Source organism: Peromyscus leucopus, chromosome 19 (assembly GCF_004664715.2).
Source record: "Peromyscus leucopus breed LL Stock chromosome 19, UCI_PerLeu_2.1, whole genome shotgun sequence".
Classification (NCBI taxonomy): Eukaryota; Metazoa; Chordata; class Mammalia; order Rodentia; family Cricetidae; genus Peromyscus; species Peromyscus leucopus.
In genome coordinates this window covers 64,310,017-64,332,591 of record NC_051079.1, presented here as the reverse complement: position 1 = coordinate 64,332,591, position 22,575 = coordinate 64,310,017, and the positions used below count along the sequence as shown (strand labels likewise).

General features: G+C 47.3%; 1 pseudogene; it reads right to left on the bottom strand.

Annotated features, from left to right (window-relative positions):
• The window catches only part of LOC114694932, a 143,669-nt pseudogene that overhangs the window by 61,724 nt on the left and 59,370 nt on the right, over positions 1–22,575 (bottom strand).

Here is a 22,575-nt window from a genome sequence, read left to right as displayed (position 1 = left end):
TACACTAAAGACTTGGTTGAAGTGTAGATGGATAGAACAGAGGTAGATACGGCTACAATGCTCAAGAATGGGTAGTATGAGTGTAGGTGGTTGTTTTTGGTGAATCAGAGCCAAGGTTTCCACTATGTCCAGTTATGACGGCACCTCTAGCCGTCATCATCTGTGGTATCAGCAGGAAGAAGGGCGCATGCAGAGGAAAGTCTGAGTTGAAAGACTCTGTCAGCATTGGAAGAATATAACAGAGAAGCAAACACCAGCACCTAGCACCTAACACAAGGCTTTGACACAGAACCCCATAGGGTATTCACCATGAGTGAAGGAAAGCAAGAGATCTGGAAGTAAGTCTCTAACAGGGGACAGTTAGGTGCAGGATTTCACTAGGAGATGAGTAGGACAGACACACAGTGACAGGCCCCACAGGAACCTAGGACAGACAAATATCACTCAGTACCTGTGGCTCCTCCCAGAACTTCTCACCCTGCCCACTAGCCTAAACTTCTCCAGCCCAGGGTCTGGTTTTCACTTCTCTTTCCCCAGCCTCTCATTCCTGGGCAACTCAGCCTTTTGGTGACCTCTTGGTTCCCATGCGCTCTCTGGCATCTTGGATGGCTCGCTCTTGGATCCTGGTTCCCTGTCTTGCCCCTCTCTGTAGAGAATATTATTCTAAGGTGTGTTACTTTTGATTATGTTGCATTTGTTTAACTCGGTGAAGCTGTTACTGTGTCTGTCTAAAACACTTGATGATCTAATAAAGAACTGGCCAATAGCAAGGCAGGAGAAAGGATAGGCGGGGATGGCAGGCAGAGATAGAGGGAGGAAAGAGAGATGGAGGAGTGAGAGGAAGAGAGATCTAGCAGCCAGAGAAGGAGAGGAGGACTCCAGGGCCCAGCCACCCAGCTACACAGCCAGTCACGGAGTAAGAGACAAAGGTATGTAGGAATAGAAAAGGAAAAGCCTAGAGGCAAAAGGTAGATGGGATAATTTAAAGTTAAGGAAAGCTGGCTAACAACTAGCCAAGCTAAGGTCGGGCATTCATAATTAAGAATAAGCCTCCGTCTGTGTATTTATTTGGGAGCTGGGTGGTGCCCCCCAAAAGAACAAACACCCCCAAACAATACCTCTCTCTTCTCTTCTTCTCTCACTGCCCTTTTCCCCCCATGACCAGATCTATTCTGATGGGTGTGTTCAGTCTGGAAGCTTCCAGATGTCTGGCTGAATTCTCCCTCCTCTCTACAATAAAACCTTCTCCTCAACTGTACCTAGAGCCATCACATCCTCAGTTTCATTCACAGAATGCTGGCACTAGCCTGGAGCAGATAGAAGCTGGCGATGTTGGCTTCCAATATCCTCAGTGCCTGTGCCTGGGTCCACTTCCCTCACAGGGGATTCCCACCCTCCTTTCAGCTGCCTGTTGCCCTGAGCACCTCCCTTACTTTATAAAAGGCCTGCCTCAAGAAAGCACCTCTACATGACTTTATGGAGCTTGGGTGTGAAGTTCGGTCCACTCTCCCATTTTACAGGAAAAGAGAACAGGCCCAGAGAGAAGACCTCCACATACAGCCCTCCATTTTGTTGTGCCCTGGGCATGAGACCCCCCCCCCCAAGAGACCACTAGAGACATGAACTTACCAAAATGCAAAAGCAAGGTTTATTGAAGCAATTCAAACCTCGCGCAGCAGGGACCTCGGCTGAACACCCCACCACAGCGGAGGCTAGAGGAGGTGCCTGCCCCTCTGCAAGCTCCGTTTTTAAAGGCAAAAACCATAAGGTTACATCATTTAGGGGTGCTAGTACTGGTACAATTTTGATTGGCTCAAGTTTTAGGGGCTTTCCAGAATTTCTGTGTTATCTTACTTTGTAGTTTTAACCGGTTGTTTGTCAAACTTTACAGACTACCTCCGGCATTGGGGCATCTGTGGTTAATCAATTGCTACCAGATAGTCCTTCAAACATCCTGACTTTGTACTTTGACCATCTCCGGCATTGGGGCATTCTATGGTTAGTCAGTTGCTATCAGATGGCTCTTCAAACATCCTGACTTTGTCCTGGGACCTATGTCAGCAGCTCTGAGAATTTTGAAACTCAGGCCTGTTTCAAGCTGGGGTGAAGGGCTTGCTTGAAATGGGGGTGCTTTGGTTCTTCAATATTTGTACAGAAAGTCCACAGTAGACAGGGAAGAGATTCCCGTACTACCTGGTGTGTGTGCATGGGAGAAGTATTTGTTTTTATATTTAAGGTAGCTAGCCTGCCAAGGGCCAATAGTTCATAAATCTCCCTCACTTTGTAAAATTTTCAAGACATAGAATTCAGATCTTTTCATCTCCCCTACCTGGTTAACCTTGTTTATGCAAAGGCCCCAGAACTTCAAGGCCTGGCCGGCCAAGGCCTACATTCTTTTCCTTTGTTTTCTTTGCCCAACAGGGAAAAGCCATAAAACCAAATGGCTTTCTGTTCACGTGGGCCTGTTAGCTCATTTTGGCTCCTGGCACACCCTTCTTTCAAAAAGGAATTTGTCTAGTCAAGTACATTTTCTTTGTTTACTTTGTGAGTTTCTTTGTGTGACACCATGGTTATTCTTTGTTTCTCACACACACACGTATACGATGTATGCACTGTGTATGTGTGTGATGCACACATGTCATTGCTATTAGCATTTAAAAATTAATGTGGATTAGTGTTAAAGGGATTAGAGGCCCTTGAGAACATATTCCTCCCTCTTGGTTGGCTTTGGACCCACCTCCTATTTCCCTGATGTGGTAGTTTGAATGTAATTGGCCCCCATGATCTCATAGGGAATGGCACTATTAGGAGGTGTGGCATTGTTGGAGTGGGTATGGCCTTGTTGGAGGAAGTGTGTCACTATGGGGGTGGGCTTTGAGGTTTCCTATGCTCAGGATACTGTCCAGTGTCTCAGCCAACTTCCTGTGGTCTGCATAGCAAGATGTAGCCAACACAACATCTGCCTGCACACCACTGTGCTCCCCATTATGATAATGGACTGTGGAACCTCTGAAAGTGTAATGGAGCCAGCGCAATTAAATGTTTTCTTTATAAGAGTTGCTGTGGTCATGGTGTCTCTTCACAGCAATAAAAACCATACCTAAGACACCTGGCAACACCAGAGAGGTAAACACAACTGTCCCTCCTGAGGATTGAAAAAAAAAAACAAACATGTGAACAAACAGAATAAACCAGGGATATAAGGGAAAGCCATTTTCTCCTGCTCAAGACAAATAGAATCTGAGTTCTACCTCTGGCCTTGGGTAGAAACATGACATTGGATCTGCTCCAAAGATCAGGACAGAATATAAGTAAAGCTGATTCACTTGAAGAAATGCTAAGAAGATGGGAGGAATAATTACTCCTTAAAATGAGATAATGTATTATACTTCCCAAAGGTCCTTCCCCAAAAGCACTGTTTATGGAGCTTCACTTACATCAGAACTTCCAAAGCTGCTTGATTCTCTGAATTCTAACAAAAAATGCAATAACACTGCCCCCCCCCAATACTGGTTAGAAGCCTAAGCACGATTTCCCTAACAATCTGGGATTTCCCGTTTGTTCTCTGGCCAGCCACTTTTCTTCCATGTTTGCTGATCCATGTGGCTCAACATGCTGGCTTTCTTGAACCCTAAAAAAACATGACTTTCTCTCTTTTTCATATCTACCTCCCTCTTCTTGGCAGCTGCCAAGATCCTGTGGTTTTTCTTTCAAACTCTAATAATAAAAGGGTCCTCAAGCTTCCTTCTGAATCTATTTTTGAATTCTTTCATTAATGAGGCCAAGAACCTAAAGGGGAACCCCATTTTCCTTAGTGACATTAGTACAGCCTTTCTTGACAAGGAATAAGACCTTTGGAAACACGTGGAGGGAGCTGGTGGCAGAGAATACTTGAAATATGAGCTTGTAGGTGTGAGCCCATGCTATCTGCCTTGTCAGAACTGGCCTCTTGACAAGGGAGAGGAGAGAGGCAAGTCAAGCGTGGTGAAGTATGCCTGTAATTCCAGGACTCAGGAGGACAGAGGCAGCAGGACTATGAATTCAATGCCAGCCTGTGCTTCATAGTGAGTGCCAAGTTCCAGAACAAATAAATAAGGAGACTGAGAGGTCAACAGCTGGAGGGAGATGGAAAGATCTGGAGCCAGGGTATCTGGTTGAGGAGGCTCAGAACAAATGCACAGAGAACTTGCTCTCCTATTATAGTCCTTTAGTCCTGGAGGCAGGGACAAGAGTTCAGGGCAAGCTTCTCTGTGCCCAGGTGCAGGAGACTGCAGACATGCTTAGATCTGCTGACACAGAATCTGGCAAAGGCCACTCCATGCTGCTGGGAGGAAGAGTGCTTTGGTTTACAGCAGACATTGCCACTGTCCTGAGGGGTGTCTTATTTGGGATTACTATTGTTGTGATGAAACACTATGACCAAAGAAACTTGGGGAGGAAAGGGTTCATTCAGCTTACACATCTACATCACCAAGGGAAGTCAGGGTAGGAATTCAAGCAGGGCAGGAACCTGGAGGAGGGAACTGATGCCGAGGCCATGGAGGAGTGCTACCTCCTGGCTTGCACCTCATGACTTGCTCAGCCTACTTTCTTATAGAACTCAGGACCACCAGCCCAGGGATGGCACCTATGATAGGCTGGACTTTCCCTCCCCCATCAATCACTAATTATGAAAATGCCTTACAGCTAGATCTTATGGAGACATTTGAAGTTCTCTCCTTTCATATAATCCTAGCTTGTGTCAAGTTGACATAAAATTATCCTGGACAAGGGTTCTTTCGAGTTTTATGAATCACTAAGACAACCACCTTTATACTGAGATGTCATAGTCAATTTTGATTTTTTGCCATGGAGTCTGGTCCAATTCTACCTCACACTGGGACACTTGCAAAGTTTGGCATTAGATGCCTCCCACTCCATCCTCACCCCTGCTCCTCAGGCAACATAGTTCCATGTTAATGGATGCATCTATTATGATTCTACCTCCCCCCACACACTGTGAAAAAAAGAGATCTGTAGTCCATCAGAGATTCCTGCAATTTGCCTATGCTGCCATGAGGGGGCAGTGTTCCATGACCTGATGCTATGAGTGATCATCACATATGAGAGGTGGAAACCAACAGTTGAGGATTATTTCCCACACCGTATCTTTTGTAATCTGAATTGTCACCAATATTTTAGGAGACTGCTGATTAAAATATTAATTGGGGGCTTTCTTTGAAATATGACATTTGACAACATTCTCTCAGGCTTATAGTCAGCTGGGACTGAATAAGAAGTTGCCTACTGCACATGGGCATACCCAGTCTGTTGTTATTGCCCTCACCTGCTGAGGGTTTTCATGTTACTTGCTTGTTTCTTGAAGCCCCTGGCTTAAGATTTAGATCACCTTTCCTTGGCTACTCTGTGACCCTGCCTGCACAGCCCCGAATGGCCAGTATGTTAGTTTACCTGCCCACATGTCTGCTGCCTAGCAGATGCCCAGCTCTGGGCATTGGTCTGTGGCTCTCCTGTTCAAGGTTGCACACAGCCAGTGTGAGTAGGCACTGAATGTTGTATTCAGACTAATTCCTTTGTGTCTCCAGGTGAGTATGACATCATTTGGCTTTGTGTCCCTCACAGGCCTGTCAGATGGTAGGCGCTTGATAAAATGTTTCTTGAATGCTAATTGCATGGATCAGGACCAAGGGTTTGAATAGACAGATACCTTTTCAGGTAGAAAAAGATAAATGGAACATCTCCCACTAGATTTTCACACTATGTTGGCCATGACTCTAAGAGAGAAAGGTATTTTTACCCTGGGGCCTAGTGTACTCCCTCCAGGTAAGTGGTCTCCTCTAACCACACAGCACAGGCTGAGCTGATCCATCCTGTTCTATCCTGTCCTATCCTGCTGGGTTCTAACCCTTTCTATCCTCTCTATCCTGTCCTACCCGCCTGTTCTCATGGACTCCCAGCCTCACTTGCTCCAGCCTTATAGTAAGCGGGAGGTTTTCATCCACCCTGTGTGGAAGCTCAAACCCAGTATGGGTCAGCAACACTACCTATGGTGTGAAAGGCCGGAGTCTGGACATTGGTGCATCCCTCAGAGCATGTGTGCTATGCTTTTGATTCCATGTCACCCCCCTGCTCCACACACACACACCACGGGCACATTTGCAGATAACCAGCAGAAACTGACTAGAATCCTCACCAAGGAGATTGGTTTTAGTCTGGACGTGTTCTTTCCAGCTTCTGTCTTTTTGACCTATGGTATTTTGGACACGTGTGCCATCATCCCAGCTTCCTAGCACTTGTAATTGGTCCTGTGTTTCTGCTCAAGTGTGTCCTGTCATAGCATGGCCCATGGGTGCTCTCTAGAGAGAGGAGCAAATTCCCCATTGTCCCAGCCAAGAAGTACTGTGAGCTTCTGCCTGGGGAGTACGTGACTGCAAAAGCTTTTATTGACCGAGGCACCTTTCACGTGTGGCGACAGCAACAAGATGAAATGACACGCTGCTGCTGATGTATTTTATGGACTGCCATCTGTCTCCAAAAAGGTCAGAGAAAAATGGCAACTTGGTTGCAGGCGATTGGGTGGTGGCGGCGGCTGACGGAACAAATGACTCTCATCGGCACATGACAAGGAGCCTTGGTGACATCATATAAATGCCCTAATTGGGAAGTGGTCAATCGAGCCGGCCTGCCTTCTGAATTTGATGTGTCAATAAACAAGTTCAAGGTGAGATGCTGGATCAATACCGCAGGACAAGAACCATCCGGCAAATTTACTGCAAAGTAATTGGGTACAAAATGACTGGAGTCAACCTTCACACCGCCAAATAGCGAACCAACAGCCGGCCAACAGCCGGCCCTGCGCTCGCTGTCTGTATGTGTCAGCGGCTACTTAGAAGCTCTTGGTGCCTGGGGAAGGGAGGGAGCCCCAAACGGGACTGGAGAGAGCCACAGATACCCCCTGATGACTCTGTCCCCAGCAGAAGCTTTCTCACAGCTGGAAGCATAATCGAGATGTGTCTCCAGGCGATACTCTGAAATATAACACAGCAACAGCAACTGTAGTAGCTGTAGATCCTTTCTTTACCCCGAGTCTGCTGCACAAAACACAAGACTCAGGGGAAATGTTCCTTTCTCTGTTATCGAATGCCGTGGCTTGAGATGGGTGACAGCTGGTTTTCCCATCCATGGCAACAGGAACACGGGAATTAATACTCCGTTCCCTTAGCTTAGGGGTGTCCTGGCTTGAAAGGAACAGGAAAATAAGCAGAGCCTATCTGCCTTGACTCAGACAATGCCCTTTCCCAGAAGCCTCCTGCTATACAGTTCCAGGCCTGTGTCTGCCAGGCCGATTGGACAAGATGTGCTAGCAATCATGCATACTCATGCACCACAGTAAAAAGCTAAATATTTAGGTACCCTGTGAACTGGTTGTTTGACTACTGGTAGACTAGAATTGGTTGCAATGGGGCATGCTCAATACAGGAACAGCAGATGTTTAGTGCTGGGTTTTGGGGAACAACATCCCAGAATGCTGCTGGGAGGAGAGATAGATCCCAGAAGATAGACTCCAGCCAGAGCAGGGAGAGGCTAGGACCGGGCTGTGACCTCAGAGATAGGTCTAGCTGCTATGAACTGTACTTCAGTGCGAGGGATTTGGGGAGGCAGGTGAGGACAGCCCAAGGCTGAATGTTATGGATTGAACTTGGTCCTTCAAAGGCTAGGGCGTTAAGATCTTGCTTGTCTGCTAACTTTAGGGAAGTGGTTGGATCTGACCATATCAGAAAGTCAGTCCATGGATGGATTCAAAGTTTTGTATATGAGTGCAAATATCCATGCATATGTACGTGTGTGTGTGTGTGTGTGTGTGTGTGTGTGTGTGTGTGTGTGTATGTGTGTGTGTGTGTGTACACCTGCATGTGTGGGCTCATCTGTGGGAAAGCCAGAGGTAGACATTGGATGCCTTCCTCTATCAGTCTCCGCCTTAGTTTTTTTGAGTCAGGATCCCTCAATAGAGCAACAGCTTGCTGATTCAGCAGGGCTGGCTCGTATGCACCAGGGACCTTGTTGCTGCCTCCTCAGTGCTAGGATTACAGATGTGCGCTGCCACATCTGGCCACTTTAAAAAACTATAAAATAGACTCTGGATATGAATCCTCTGTTGGATGTATAGCTGGCAAAGATTCTCTCCCTTTTGAGGGTGGGGTTTCTTCTTCACCTCATTGATTGTTTCTTCTGCTGTACAGAAACTTTTGGTTTTATGAAGTCCCACTTGTCAATTCCTGGACAAATGGAGTCTTGTTCAGAAAGTCCTTTCCTACACCTGTGTCGTGTAGGGGACTGCCCATGTTTTCTTCTGGCAGTGTCAGTGGTTCAGGATTTATGTTTAGATTTTTGACCCAGTTGGAGTTAGTTTTTGTACAAGGGGATAGAATAGGTATAATTTCATTCTTCTGCATGTTGACACCCAGTTTCCCAGGACCCTTGTTGAAGATGCTTTCTTCTCTCCATTGTATGTTTTTGACATCTCTGTCAAATATTAAGTGGCCAAAGTTATGTGCACCCATTTCCAGATCTTTGATTTTTTTCTATTGGTCTGCATGCCCACTCTTGTGCTGATACCATATTGTTTTAATAATTACAGGTATGTAATGTATCTTAGTATCTGGAATGGTAATCCCTCCAGCATTGTGTTTTTTTGCTCAGGATTATTTTGACTATCTGTCATCTTTTGTGTTTCCATATGAATTTTAGGATATTTTTTCTATTTCTGTGAAGAAATTAATATGAGAATTTTGATTGGGGTTGCATTGAATCTATAAATAGCTTTTGGTACAATAGTCACTTTATAATATTAATTCTACTAACCCATGTGTATGGGGTATATTTCCATTTTCTGTTGTCTTTCTCTAGCTCTTTCTTCAGGGGTTAAAGTTTTCACTTTAGAGGTCCTTCATCTTCTTGATTAAGTTTATTCCTAGGTATTTTCTTTTCTTTTAGATTATTTTGGATGGGAGTATGTCCTGATCTCTTTCTTTGTATGTTTGTCATAAACATTTATTCATTTATTTAGTGCAGAGATGGGCCGGGTGCCATGCTGTGTACATGGAGGTCAGAGGACAGCTTACGGGAGTCAGTTTTCTTCCTCCACCGTGTGGGTCCTGTGAACTGAACGCAGGTATTCAAGCTTGGTGGCAGGCACCTTTATCCTGCTGAGCTGTCTCACTGGAAGGCTGACTAACACAGGCAGTGTGGGGAGGCTCAGCACTGCCCTTCTCTGGTGACTTTTTCTCAGAATCCTTGTTTATGGGGATTGACTGGAGCACTAAGAATGATCACTGTCTGGTCATCAGCAGATCAGCCTTCTAGACCAGCTTACCCATCTCTCAGTCCCTATCCATCATCAACAACGGGCTGGAGTGCACACAGGATCCCAAAGGGGACAACATGCTGAAATGCTTCTCTGCTGATTCCCCAAACTCTGGACAGCCCTGGCCACATTCTGGTCGCTGTCGTGTCCAAGACCTCCCCATCTGCCATCCTGTCAATACTTTCACATCTGGATACCTCTGGGACTCTGCTGCCCTGTTAGATCAACATTGATTCTGATGGGCCACACCCTGGTTTGTTCACATGATAGTATAAGAGGACATGATGGCCTGGGAGTCATCTTCTTCACTGTAGAGCTTGACTGAGTCCCTGGAGGTAGAACATGTTAGGTGACCTGAGACCATCACTGAGTCATTGGCTGGGACAGGGTGCTGATTGTTGTGGGCAGAATCCCCAGAACATGAGGACACTTGAGTTCCTTAGACAGACGCAGGAGGATCAGGACCAGCAATAGCTGTCTAAGATCAGATTGACACCCTGTGGCACAGGAAACTCACTGAACTCTCTCTGTGTGCCTCAGTTTCCCCACCTGTGAATTGGGGTTACTAAAACAGTCCACCCCAATGAGTTCCTATAAGGATCCAATGAGATTCAGGGGGAGGTGTTTGGAACATCATATGGCTCCCCAGTGAGCTCTAACCCTTCCATCAATACTTCCTCCCTTCTGCTGGAGTTACCTAGCAACCGTATACACATAGCCTGAACACCAGTGTCCCCATTTATATGACACGGAGACGGCCTGAGTGCTTCGATGATCCACTGGTGATGCTGTCACTCACTGGGGTGTGAGCCATGCGGAATCCAGACAGTTTGTTTTACGTGCTATTTGCTCTCCTCTCTCCTAGAGAACAACTTGGAGGAGGCCACCAGAAATAAAAGCTATGGGCCATTCTTCCACTGATGTACAGAGCTGGGAGGGGTAGAAACTGTGTAAAGAAGTTAAATAAGAATAGGAATTGGGGATCAGCTCTCAGGAGGGGCCAGCTAGAGAAAAAGGATATCAAGGTCATTCTTGGCTGTAGTGAGTTCAAGGCCAGCCTTAGCTTCATGAGACCCCCATCTTAAAAACAAGACAATAAAATACGTTGAGTGGATTGTCAATGGAGGGGCATGCGTGTGCACAGCTGGGGTTAAGACAGCGTGATGGGGCCTAGATCTTGGGTCCGAGGCAGAACAGCTGTGGAGTAACTCTCCTCTCCTCTTGGGCTGGTGAGAGTTCCACAAGTGTTTCCCAAGTGGGCACTGCAGGAGGCGGCTGGTTGGGCTGATTTGTCATGGAAGCCTTCCCCGGGGCCATTACCTGCATCCACGTTTCTTTAGGAATGACATCTCCCCGCAATTTCATTTCTCTCAGGTTTGTGTTTTCACACAAGGCTGAGTTTCCATCCACCTTCAAGTGCCCTTCCCCTTTTCCATTTCACGCTCCCGCCCCTAAATAATGTTTGCATTTTCTATTAATAGGACTGCCTTGATTGTGACTGGGCCAGTCGACCTAGTTTCTTCAGTTTCTGATTCCAGAAGTGGTGTTGCCTGATTCTCTTAGCATCGTCTACTTTTTGGCGTCTATCCTGCATGTGGTTATAGAGCTCTGGCTAGTTAGAGACAGCAAGGCAGAGTCCCCAGCACCCAGGGCCTTGAGTCTTCTAGGGACGTTAAGACGGACACCCATGTCACAATGACCTGTGTGAAGTATAGAGACTCCTGGATGCTTATGTGGCATTGCTCTTGTGTGTGTGTGTGTGTGTGTGTGTGTGTGTGTGTGTGTGTGTGTGTGTGTGTGTGTTTGCTCACATGTCCACTGCTTACCACTTCTTAGAGAAGGGGAGCCAGGAACCCATAGCTGGACACACCTTAGAACTCTCCAATTTTTTTTTTAGACAAACTATCACAGGAGTGAGCTCTCTTACTTCTAGTTCATAATTTCTTCATTCATCAAGAAGAGACAAGGGCCCCCGGGAAGACAGTATCGGCTGATTGGCTACCCACTTCTGCCTCCAGCCTCATTGCCCATTCTCTGCCAGAGGCAGGCGGGCCTCCGCTCTCTTTATGGCCCATCCAACATCTTCATTTGCTGCAATCCACCCATTTCCTCTGGCTCCCACCCCACACCAAACTCAGGCACACCTCTGCACTTAATGCTTACTTTGTCCTTCGAGGTGGAATGGCTCTTCCTTATTCGGCGTCGCTTCATGGTAGGTTAAAAATGCATAGATCCCGTTGCCCCACAGACTACCTTGTCCTCTTGACTGGACTATGTGACTTATTTTAATGTCATAGTAGACAATGCATCCCTTGATTGATGCTGAGATCTAAGTGATTCCACATTGTGTAAAAAGAGTGGTTTTCTAGTCTGTGCCTTGCCCTGTGAGCTTCCACTTTCCGATCATCATCTGGTTCCATTTTGAGGATGGAGGATGATTTTGTATGTATGTATGAACAGTACCGCTTGTCCAGCACTAGCTGACTTATTCTTAAAGCGGAGAAGGTACCATCCTATACATCTATCAACTTAGAACAGTAGGAATACACGAACATATCAAAAGCATGCCGGGGAAGCCAGGCCTTATCAGATACACCACACCAAGGAAAGAACACCACTCACTCATCTAGAGCCCAGAAAGAGGAGGACACCTGACGTCCCAGTTACAATGGTCCTGCATTCCTGTCATCAGACCTGTCATCACCTGGCTGCCAGGTAAGCAACAATTTCAGGGCTTTCAGCTCAGCTGAGTCCCCGCTGTTGATGTAGCCTATTTGGATTGTCATCTGTCTGCTCGTTCATTCATCCAAACCCCGTCCAGGCCTCTCCATCTGCAGCATCCATGGACCCTCACTTGTACCTCCTAGCCTCCCAGCTCAGCTCAAACTGTGACTCTACAGTGCTCAGACAACATCCAGAAGGTTTAGTGACCTGACCCCCATCCTAGGCTCTTTCTGCATCTCTGTCAGTTCCCCCTCCTTCTGCCGCTGCCACGTCTCTTCAACTTGAACTTGGATGTGGGCTCTTTAGTCCCTTTCAGCCATTCTGTAACTTTTACACACACACACACACACACACACACACACACACACACACATACACACCCTCCGTACAATGTGAGCCCTGAGTGTTAATATGAGTATAAGATTGTAGTAAAAGAACACGTGTTTGCCTTGGTTGAATACCCAGGAAATCAGGACTACTTGGGAAATTGTGGTCAATGAAATAGACGTACCTTGCAAATTTGTTGTTATTCAATAAATGTTGATGTTGTGGAAAGACAAAAGTGTGTTTGTCTCTGCTTCTGATATACAGTACCAACGACAGCTAAGACCTTGGCCGTATGACTTTCTTTGACAGCTCTTCCTGTGTTTTGCTATGATCAAAGCAGAACATGTACTGATTGGCCATCTGGGGCCAGGAGGCTGAGAAACCACGGTATATACCCGGACCCAGCCTGCATCCATGTTCTGCAGGCTCAGGGGTAAATGTGAATAATTGCTGTTTTAAGTCACTGAGTTTGGGTATGTTTGTTACCTAGTCTTAATGTGGTAATAGGTGGCTGATACACACTGATACAGGTGTCCAGGTTTTCTGCTTATCATGTGCTACCTTCAGGAAGTCCTTCCTGACAGCTCTGGACTCTTTACAAGGGCTCAGGCAGCTCCATCATTACGACAGTGTTGTGATATCCAGCAATGTTTCCAAAATGTTCAGGGCACTGAGGTGCAGACAGGCTGGCTTCTACAGGTATGATCCTGGGGGACAGTAAGGAGTACATGTGGGCACATGGCCCGCTGACCTCATTGGCCACCTGCATTTCACAAAGCTATTTCTACTGTTGGACTCATTCCCAGGAAATGCTATCTACCTGGGATTACTGGGCTCCATGCCCATCTTTGTGGGCATGGGGAAAATAACCATTTCCTCAACGGTTAAGCTGTGGTGTTTGCTGAGGAGGCTGGTGTCCAAGCAATATTCATTCACCCCCACCAATGCAATTTGGAAATGAGAGACATCTTTCCCCCTCGCCCCTCCCCTGACATGCCAATGCTGCCATGGCTGGGCTGTTCCCTACTTTCTCATCCATGCTGGCATCCTTGCCTGCCAGAGGTCTCTGCTGCCTGCCAGACCCTGTCCTAAGCCTACTTCTCCTGTTCAGATTTCTCATTGTTTTGTTCTTAATATGCTCATGGTCCTCAACTCCTTCAGCTTTCTGGGCTGTTGAAAGCAAGCTTCATTTTAGATATTTGGGTAAGCGTTCTTGATGTCCTGTAGAATGTGAGCTCCTAGGAAGCAGGGGATACAGTGAAATGAAAATGGCCTCGGGGGCCTGGTGAGATGGCTCGGTGGCTAAGAGTGCCTCCCGTGGCTGCCTGGGGACCAGAAGAACCCACACAGAAAGCTGGGCATCACTGTGTATGCTTGTAACTCTAGCTCTGCAAGAGGCAGAGGCAGGAGGGACATCCTTACCGTCTGCCCAGTTCCAGCTTGAGAGAGCCGGTCTCAAGAGAATAAGACAGAGGTTGGTAGAGTGGGGTACCCAACGGTCTCCTCTGGTCTCCGTGTGCACTCATGAGCACATGTACCTACACACATGTGCATATACAGTGCCCCCTAAAGAAAAATGGTCTCAGTAGGCTCGGATCACATGCCTCCTCATAGGGAACATTGTACTACCCATGCCTGTGCAGGTGTTCAGTCCAATAGGTGTTCTTGCTTGGCATTCAGCTGCAGTCAGAGGACAGAGGAGAAGGAAGAAGAAACCAGGGGGGAGAGAGTACCACCCCTCACCTTCTTCCACAAACATTCGTCCGGTCCTTGCTATGTGGTCTCCATGAATATGTGATCATGAGTGGAGAATCATGTGAAGCCACTAAAATTGGGCTCATCTGCACACAATAGAAAGCCCAAGAGCAGAAAACTGCAGAACAAGAGGAGGAGTAATTTCTCTTTCAGTCAGAAGAAGTCCAGAAGTGGTCAGGGACGAGCTTCGATGATGGCTCTGCTTCCTTAGTCATCACGGAGGTCCCAGGCATTTTCCGATTTCTGGCCCGTTGTTTTTAGCTCATGGCTTCTATCTTCAAGGTGGCTTCATCACAAGATGGTTGTCACAGTTCCTGCTATCAGCTGTCCTATACCAGACAACAGGAAAGAGGAGAAAAAGGCTGTACCTCCCTATCATGGTTTGCAGATCATGGTCGAGTGGAGGGAAAGGTACTTGGATGGCTTTATAAAGGGACCAGGGCAACAAATAATGCTGAAACCTTGAGTGAGATGAAAAATGAATGAAATCTCCATTGAGACTTTGAATGCTGAGGCCAGTGGAAACCTGCTCTTCTTGCAGAGACCTGTCTGCACTCTAGTTCATAGGTGGTAGAAAAGGGGTGGATGGACATGACCAATTCCTGGAGACAGAGAACTCTGGAGAGACATTCAGCAATGCCAACTTGTTGGGAGCTGGGACATGGACCCCTGGGGACTCAGGACTGTCTTTCTGGTGGTGGTTGTAGCAGACCTGTAGGCTGCAGGGACATAAAGGAGGGTTTCTGGGAAGGCCACTGCCTGTGATGAGGATGGATCTCAGAGTTATTTGCATATAAGGATTCAAAGAATTCCCCCAAAACAGGACAGAATTCTCTTCTTCATCAAGTAAGAAATTTAAGCTCAGAGACAAAACTCACCGAGCTAAAGTTGTGGTAAAATCCATCAGGTCTTTAGAATTCCAACCACTGAATGAACATGTTTTTTCAGAATGGTGGAGAGATTGAACAGGGTGCTGGGCAGGGACAAGGTTAGGGGAGGAGGAGGTCAACCTGTGTGGGACTCTTCCTGTCTGGTCACCATCATCCATCAGGCGGACTGAACACTAGCAGTGTCGTCCACTGAAGGCAGAAAGACATTGCGTGGCTGGGCATTTTCCTGTCTCTTTCTCCTGCCTTTCTCTGTGTCTCTCCTGAGTCCCACACCCCCTTTTGCCTCCATCATATTGAATCACCAGGGTGTGAAATATAATAAAGCATTGTACCGTTCAATCTGTCGGCTATTCCTTAAAGGTGTACTCCAGGTAAATATCCCCTTGGCCTGTGAAAAATGAGCTTACCTGCAACAAATGACTTTGATGAACCTCAGCAGCCAGCCTACTATCATTCTTTTCCAATTGGCTTCCCCAGCCAAGCTGATTTCTCCTGCACAAATTTGTCTTGCTGAAGGAAGAGTTTCCTCTAATTCACTTTCCTCCTGATGCCCCAGATTCCTGCCTGGGCACCCCCTTATCCATCCACCATCCTCAGAAATGTCTTTCTTCCAGAGTCCAGGAGCTCCTCTCATGGTCATCAGATGCTTCACAGGGTCTATCAGAATCTGAATCCAGATTAATCAGCCCTTTCATGAGCACTTGTTGGGTGTGGCAGACTGGAAGTGGGCCATCGTGAAATGATCTGTCATGCTCTTAGTCCTAAAACTCAATACGTTGCTTCCCCTGGTCCACTAGGACCAGGCAAAGGCACCCAACCTTCCTCCTCCAAAGGAGTGTCCAAGCAGCAAACACTTTGATTTGTGAAAATGGTTCAAAGACTGTAAATCACCATAGGATGAGGAGGACTGGTGTTTTTATTGTGTACCTGCACTCCAGGAGATGTAAGAGAAGTAGGTATCGATCGTCACTAATCTAGCCAATATGCACAAAGTGTTAATGATGTGTCACACATGACACAGAGCAATGAGGGGTACTTTATGGAATTAAAAAAGGAAAACGCGCCGGGCGGTGGTGGCGCACGCCTTTAATCCCAGCACTCGGGAGGCAGAGCCAGGCGGATCTCTGTGAGTTCGAGGCCAGCCTGGACTACCAAGTGAGTCCCAGGAAAGACACAAAGCTACACAGAAAAACCCTGTCTCAAAAAAAACCAAAAAAAAAAAAAAAAAAAAAAAAAAAAAAAAAAAAAAAGGAAAACGCATACTCTCCCAGCACCTATACGAACCAATGCAGGGAAGCAGGGGGCACCACATGCTGATAACAAGCAATGCAGTTTGAGAGGTAAGTGGCTCTAGCCTGAGTGTGTGCTCTGCTGTGATAAAGTTTTAAAAACTGTGGCAATTTGGAGGATGAGATCTAGAACTTGGCATGCTAGGCAAGTGTACTTCCGCTGAGCTACATCCCTGGCTTGTAATGTTTAATTTTATTTAATTTTCAGATCAATGGTAAAAGCTAAAGCATGAGCATGCGTTGTGGTTTTTCTGTGTCTATGGGGTGCACAGCGGCTATGATGGTCAGCGGTCACAAGAAACTTCAAAGAAGTTGCCACCCACTTGGATTTTAGGGGGAAAAAAGGAGGATTTGCATTGGGTCAGTTTGGACAGGATGCATTAGGCCAAGCATCCTAATGCAGAGGTGGTGAGCATGTGAACTACACAGGGAGCAGGGAGGACCGCTGGATGGACAGATGCTGAGATGGAGGGGGACAGCTGGACAGGGTCGGATCTCAGCAGGGCTCAGGCCTCAGGCTGGCTCATTCATGAAGGGGAAAGGAAAGGTGGAGGGCACAGCTTTGTTAAAAACAAGAAGTGGACCCTGGCCCGGCCAGGCAGCGCCTTTCTTGGCCCTCTGCAGGGAAGACACTAATTAGGCTCATGAGGCAGGAGGTTCTCGCCCTTCCTTTGGCCTCAGTTCCCCATCAAGAAGAGGAAAGGGTTAGACGACAGGTATGTGGAGGCCTCTTCCTTCTGACTCTGAGACGTCTTGACTGTGATTCCATCGTGACTCTGAAGCACGTGTGTATGCAGATCACAGCCGAGTACCTGCGAGGGTTTTTCTCCTCTTCCGTTGCAATTTTAGATAAGTGCTGAATGCCTCTTTATTCTCAAATATAAAAACATCGAGAAGATTAAGCCACAGCCTGTCTCATAATAATCTGGGCATCCAATTCCAGCTTTCTGATGAAGTCACCACTGTTAGAAGAAAATTGGAAAGTTTAGTATTTGCAAAAAAATGAACAAATAACCCTCCTTGCTTCCCACCAATGATGCAGAATGTCCCGGCACCTCACATTTCTCTCTCTAGCTTCTTAGTCATGGAGCTTTACTTGGGGACGCGTGAGGTTTCTGGAAACTTGCTGTGGTCAGTCCTCATGTGGATCTAGTCTCTCCTTTGAGGGTAGAGCCCGGGCTGGGATCACAGTATAATTTGTGGCTTTTGCAAGACAGATCACAAAAGCCAGTACAAAAGGGTCCATTTCAAAATTTCATGAAGAGTCATGTCCTATGTAAAGCAGAGGACAGCAGCCAAACCTTTTCAACACAGGGTTGCCCCATAAGAATTGTCCAGACACCCCCACTGTCACCCCCGTTTCATAGACGAAGAAGCTGAGGCCAAAGTGTGGGAAGGAACCGGCTAACTACGAGCACTCAGAAACTGCCTTCAGCCTCCTGCTGGACCTGTGCCCCATGGTAATGCTAGCAACTTGGAGCACACACTTAGCATTTGCTGTGATCCAGGCTTTGGCCCGACCGCTTTGCATGTTCGCATTCACACACACCTTCTAAGGAGCCTTTGAAGTGAGGGCTACTGCCTTCTCCCCATTTTGAAAAGGAACAAACTAAGGGCCAGGAGTGCTAAGCAACTTGTCCAAGGCCCCGAGGCTACTCAGTGGCATAATTGGTTCCAGAGCACTGTGCTCCCATGGTGCTCCACCCTCTGCTTTGGTTCAGAGATAACTACAGGGACAACTCCTTAGGGCACCTGACCAATAGACACCCGCTGTAACATTCCTGGGCCCCTCTTTACTCCAGGTGGGAGCCAACACTGACCTTTTTCCAGAGGCAGCAGCAACAGCACCCAGTGCTGTGGACAGCGGCCCAGGGGAAGGAGCGGGATTGTTATAGAAGGAAGTGAAGGACAAGGAACTCTTCCCCCACTTCCTTTCCTGTCTCTCTCCTATAACTTTTTATCGGGTCCAGTAGTCTAAAATCCCTCCTGGAGCTGAGTCCCCTCTCTGTGTTCTCCAATGGGACCCACGTTATTCTTCCCCCTTTTGGCTGGTCCCTCTACTTCTCTTTACCATTCTGTGAGCTTGCTGCTGCCTCTTCTGGGGCTGGGATGCTCCGGAACAGCCCTGGCTAGAACCCCCTCTTAGCATGAATGGATGGGGAAACTGTTAGCCAAGAGCTATTAGCTGGCACTCATGTACCAAAGTTCTCCAGAGAAACAGACATGCATGCATGTCTGTGTTCCTGTGTGTGTGTGTTCGTTGTCTGGAGTTGGAGTGTGAGAGCAGTCAGCAAGCTGGACACCCAGGCCCCAGCTCAGCCGGAGTTCTCTCTCATTCAGGACTTCTGAGGATTCAGTGAGTGGGAAGGCCATCGCCTTCACCCAGAATCCATTGTTTTAAATGTTAATCTCGTACAGGACTTTTGGGGGGGGGGCAATGCTGGGGCAAGACTCCTTGCTGACTGCTGGGCAGGCGGTGTGCCGAATGTTAGGGAAGCCGGCTGGTCCTCAGCTAACACCTTCCTCCCAAACTGGGACACTTCCAGGGTGTGTCTGTGTCCCTTACACCCTTCCTCTGCATGCGAAGAGGGAGTGGCCTCCCAAAGGGAAGCTGTGTTTCTGGAGTCCGATGCCAGTGAGCCCTCTGCAGCTATGGAGCTAAGACTGCATCTTCCAGCCTGGCAATGGCGAAGCAGCTTCTCCCCCAAACTGTGCTCAGTTCTGGTCATCTGTATGGAAGGAAGGATATTTATGAACCTTTAAAAGCTCACTAGGAAGCACATCCTAACTAAAGTATAGGACAGAGCCAACCATTTTCTAGACAGAGCTGAGAGCTGTCTCCAGAGAATCATCAGCACATCCTTGCTGTCACCCCCATTTCTCAGATGAGGAAACTGAGATCATAATGGGGAGAAGGGCAGACCCCCCCACTGGCTCCAGCACTCCCCCAAGAGTGGTGTGGATCAGGGTCACAGCCTGGTGTCACTGGGGCAGAGCAGGGGCAGAAGTGTGGGCTGACATTGGCATCGCCACTGAAATCTGTGTCCCCACTGGGGAGGCGGCACCCAGATGACAGAGCATTGGGATCCGATAGAAAATGAACTGCTTCAGGCCGTGAAACCTGTTCCTCACAAGACTTTATTTAGGCAGTTAGAGTGATGGAGAAATACGCCTGAACTGCATTTTCAAAATAGGAGACCATTTGGCGTGATTCAGGATAACATAAAATAATGAAGAGAATTAACATTTACTATGTGACACCCCTGCTGTATTTTTCAGGGAGTATTTCACTTTGTCCTAATTACTGTGTGGTAGGTGCTTTTATTCCACTTTCCAGACTTGGAGACTGAGGCAGACAAGTGTGGTAGCCTGCCCACTCTCTAGACAATAAAGCAGCTTTGGAGTCTATGTAGTCAGACTTCAGAGGAAGAAAGAAGAGCAGAGGGTGGAGGGTTTGTGAGGGTGTATGTATGGTGTGTGTGTGTGTGTGTGTGTGAGAGAGAGAGAGAGAGAGAGAGAGAGAGAGAGAGAGAGAGAGAGAGAGAGAGAGAGAGAGCGAGCAAACGTCTGGAGGCAATGGGAAGGGCTGAGATCAATATTCCAGGTGGAGGGTGCACCTTGGCAAAGTGAAAGAATGCGTCTTTCTTGAGACGGGAAGGAGGATGAAAGATGGATGATGGTGATGTAGGAAGTCTCTGCAGCCCAGGGAAGAAAGTCAAGGCTGTACAGACCAGATGACCTTGATCTTCCCAACACAGGCAGGATCTCACACACCAAGCTGGCCCTCTTTCTCACCCACTTCCCCTCTTTTCTTTCCTGCCACCCCGCCCCCAACATTTCACATGGAAGAAACAACACAGGCAGTATTTATTTATTTATTTTTTTATCTAGATTGAATGCTGATAGTGAGGGATGGGCTGTTGCATCCGGGAGGGAAGGAGGGTAGGTCAGAGCAGATGGCCCCGTGGAGAGGACTCTGTCAACCATGGATGTGGGAGTGGGCAGGAGAGGTGAGTGCTCTTTTGATTTTATTTCAGGACCACTGTGGGGGAAATGTAAATCTTGGTGGGGTTGTCCCCGACGACGACGACGACGACGACAAGGAGCAGAAACAGAAATGCAGATGCCATGAACTTGGGGTCTGGAGTTAGGGAGGACTTTTGTGGAAAGATTGAAAAGCAGAGACTAACAAAAGAAAAAGCAAATGGCTTTTAAAGAAATCAGCGTCAGGTGCGAAGATAACAGAAACTTGGGAAGTGGAAAAGTCTATAGGAGGGTCAGAAAAGGACCCATTTCAGAAAATGTTTCCAGTTTTGTGTCTTTAACTCTTCTCCATGAATTTAAAAATGTAAAATACTCCCACACCCATACTCTTAAGACATAATTTATTGTGTTTCTTTCATGTTACTACGACCTTCCATTGAACACATTTTGTAAAGAGAGGGCAGGCAGTGAACATTAACGACAGTCCATTCAGTTATGTGGCTATGAATGTGGAGTCACTTCTGAATTGCTGGTGGGGGAGCCTTCACATGGAGGCACTGCACTTCCTGGGCTCTTCCTCACCTGCTGGGCAGTTGGCTGGCCGCCATCATGCTTCGGTGTCCTGAGGAGTGTCTCTGTATATATGCCTTTATGCACAGTTTGAGTAATTCTTTAGCATAGGCTTCCGATACTATAACAATTGAGATGGAAGATGTGAATATTTGAAAGATTGACTCTAGAAGGCCTTCTGTCAGATGCTGACAGGCCCTCCCCCATGCAGGAGTACACAGGGAATCAGGAGTGACCCTACTCTGGAAGTCATGGTCAAGAGGAACAGTTCCACAGGCTGAGTCTGGGCTCTGAACCAGCAGGGGAGGCTGCTTGCTGGCTGTGCTGACCTTGGTGGGGTGGGCCACTGTCTTGTGCTTGCTCTGGCCCAAGGGTGGAGACCTACAGGAGTCCTGCCCAGAGAGACTACAGCTCTCTAGGTTGGAACTTGCTAGATTCTTGGTGGGGGATAAGAGGATGGCAGAAAAACCACCCTTGTCCCGACTTAGACTTACCATCTCTACAGCAACTCCATCTTCCAAAGTCATAAATGTGAAAAATCTAATGAATCTAAGAAGCCTCTTCCGTGATAGACACACACACACACACACACACACACACACACACACACACACACACTCCTCAATTTCAAATGCTCCATTGATCTGTAGAGGCCCCAGAGTTTATGAACAGTAGGTTAAGAACCTCTGTTTTAGAGACCATTAGCGGTTTGCCTTTCTTTCCAGGTAGTTAACACTTTGGGGCCCTTTTCCGTACTAGAAGTTTCAAGCCACACAAGGGACAGCTTTTATGATTTGAATCTGGCCACCTCAGTCCAAATCCGTGCACGGATAGCTCTTAGTGTGTCATGGTGAGCTGGACTCTAACTCTCAATATAGGATTCATAAGGGAAGGTGTCTAATCTAGATGGGCTGACAAATGGAGAGAGAATTGTGGGAGAGAAAACACAACACATGTAATCACACATGCACACACTCTCACACATGGATTGTTCTTTCACACCTCCAAACTCCACATGTTCCTGTACATAGAAGCACTCATCTGTATCTCCTCACACACACATGTGCACTGTCTCACACACATGCAGATATGTGCATCTAAAACTGTAGTTCTCTGTTCCCTCAGGCTCAGCCCTGAGGACCCCCCCCTTTCCTTTCCTTGCATCCACCCCCTCCCCCTTTCCTCCCACCCAGTGGTAAATACACCCGCCTGAGTTCAGGCAAATGTGGAAACACAGGAGGAGAGTGGTAGATAAATTTAACAAGCATTAAAGTTAATATATAATTTAAATATGTATAAAATTATTCTACTTATCGATTAGAAAATGGGCTGTTGACCATTTCAAGGCAACAATCAATTTTAGAGTTCACAGGTCAGGTCAAGTTTCTTTCTAATGATCTAAGAAAGAGGGCAGCATTAGGGGATAATGAACTCCACGGCGTGCAGACGCGATCTATGGCCAGTGGCAGCCGGGTGGGTGCAGATGGAGTTCTCCTGCGGGCCAGTGTAAAAGCCTGGCCCTGCGACAACCCATGACGTAATGGACACAGCCTTTGGAATGACAGGCCAAGTGGTTGCTGGGAGCTCTGGGTTGCTGGTGGTCAGCTGTGGTGGAACCCCATTAACGTGGTTTGAAAGGAGAGCTTCCCTTTTTCTGGGAAGTGGAAGTGGG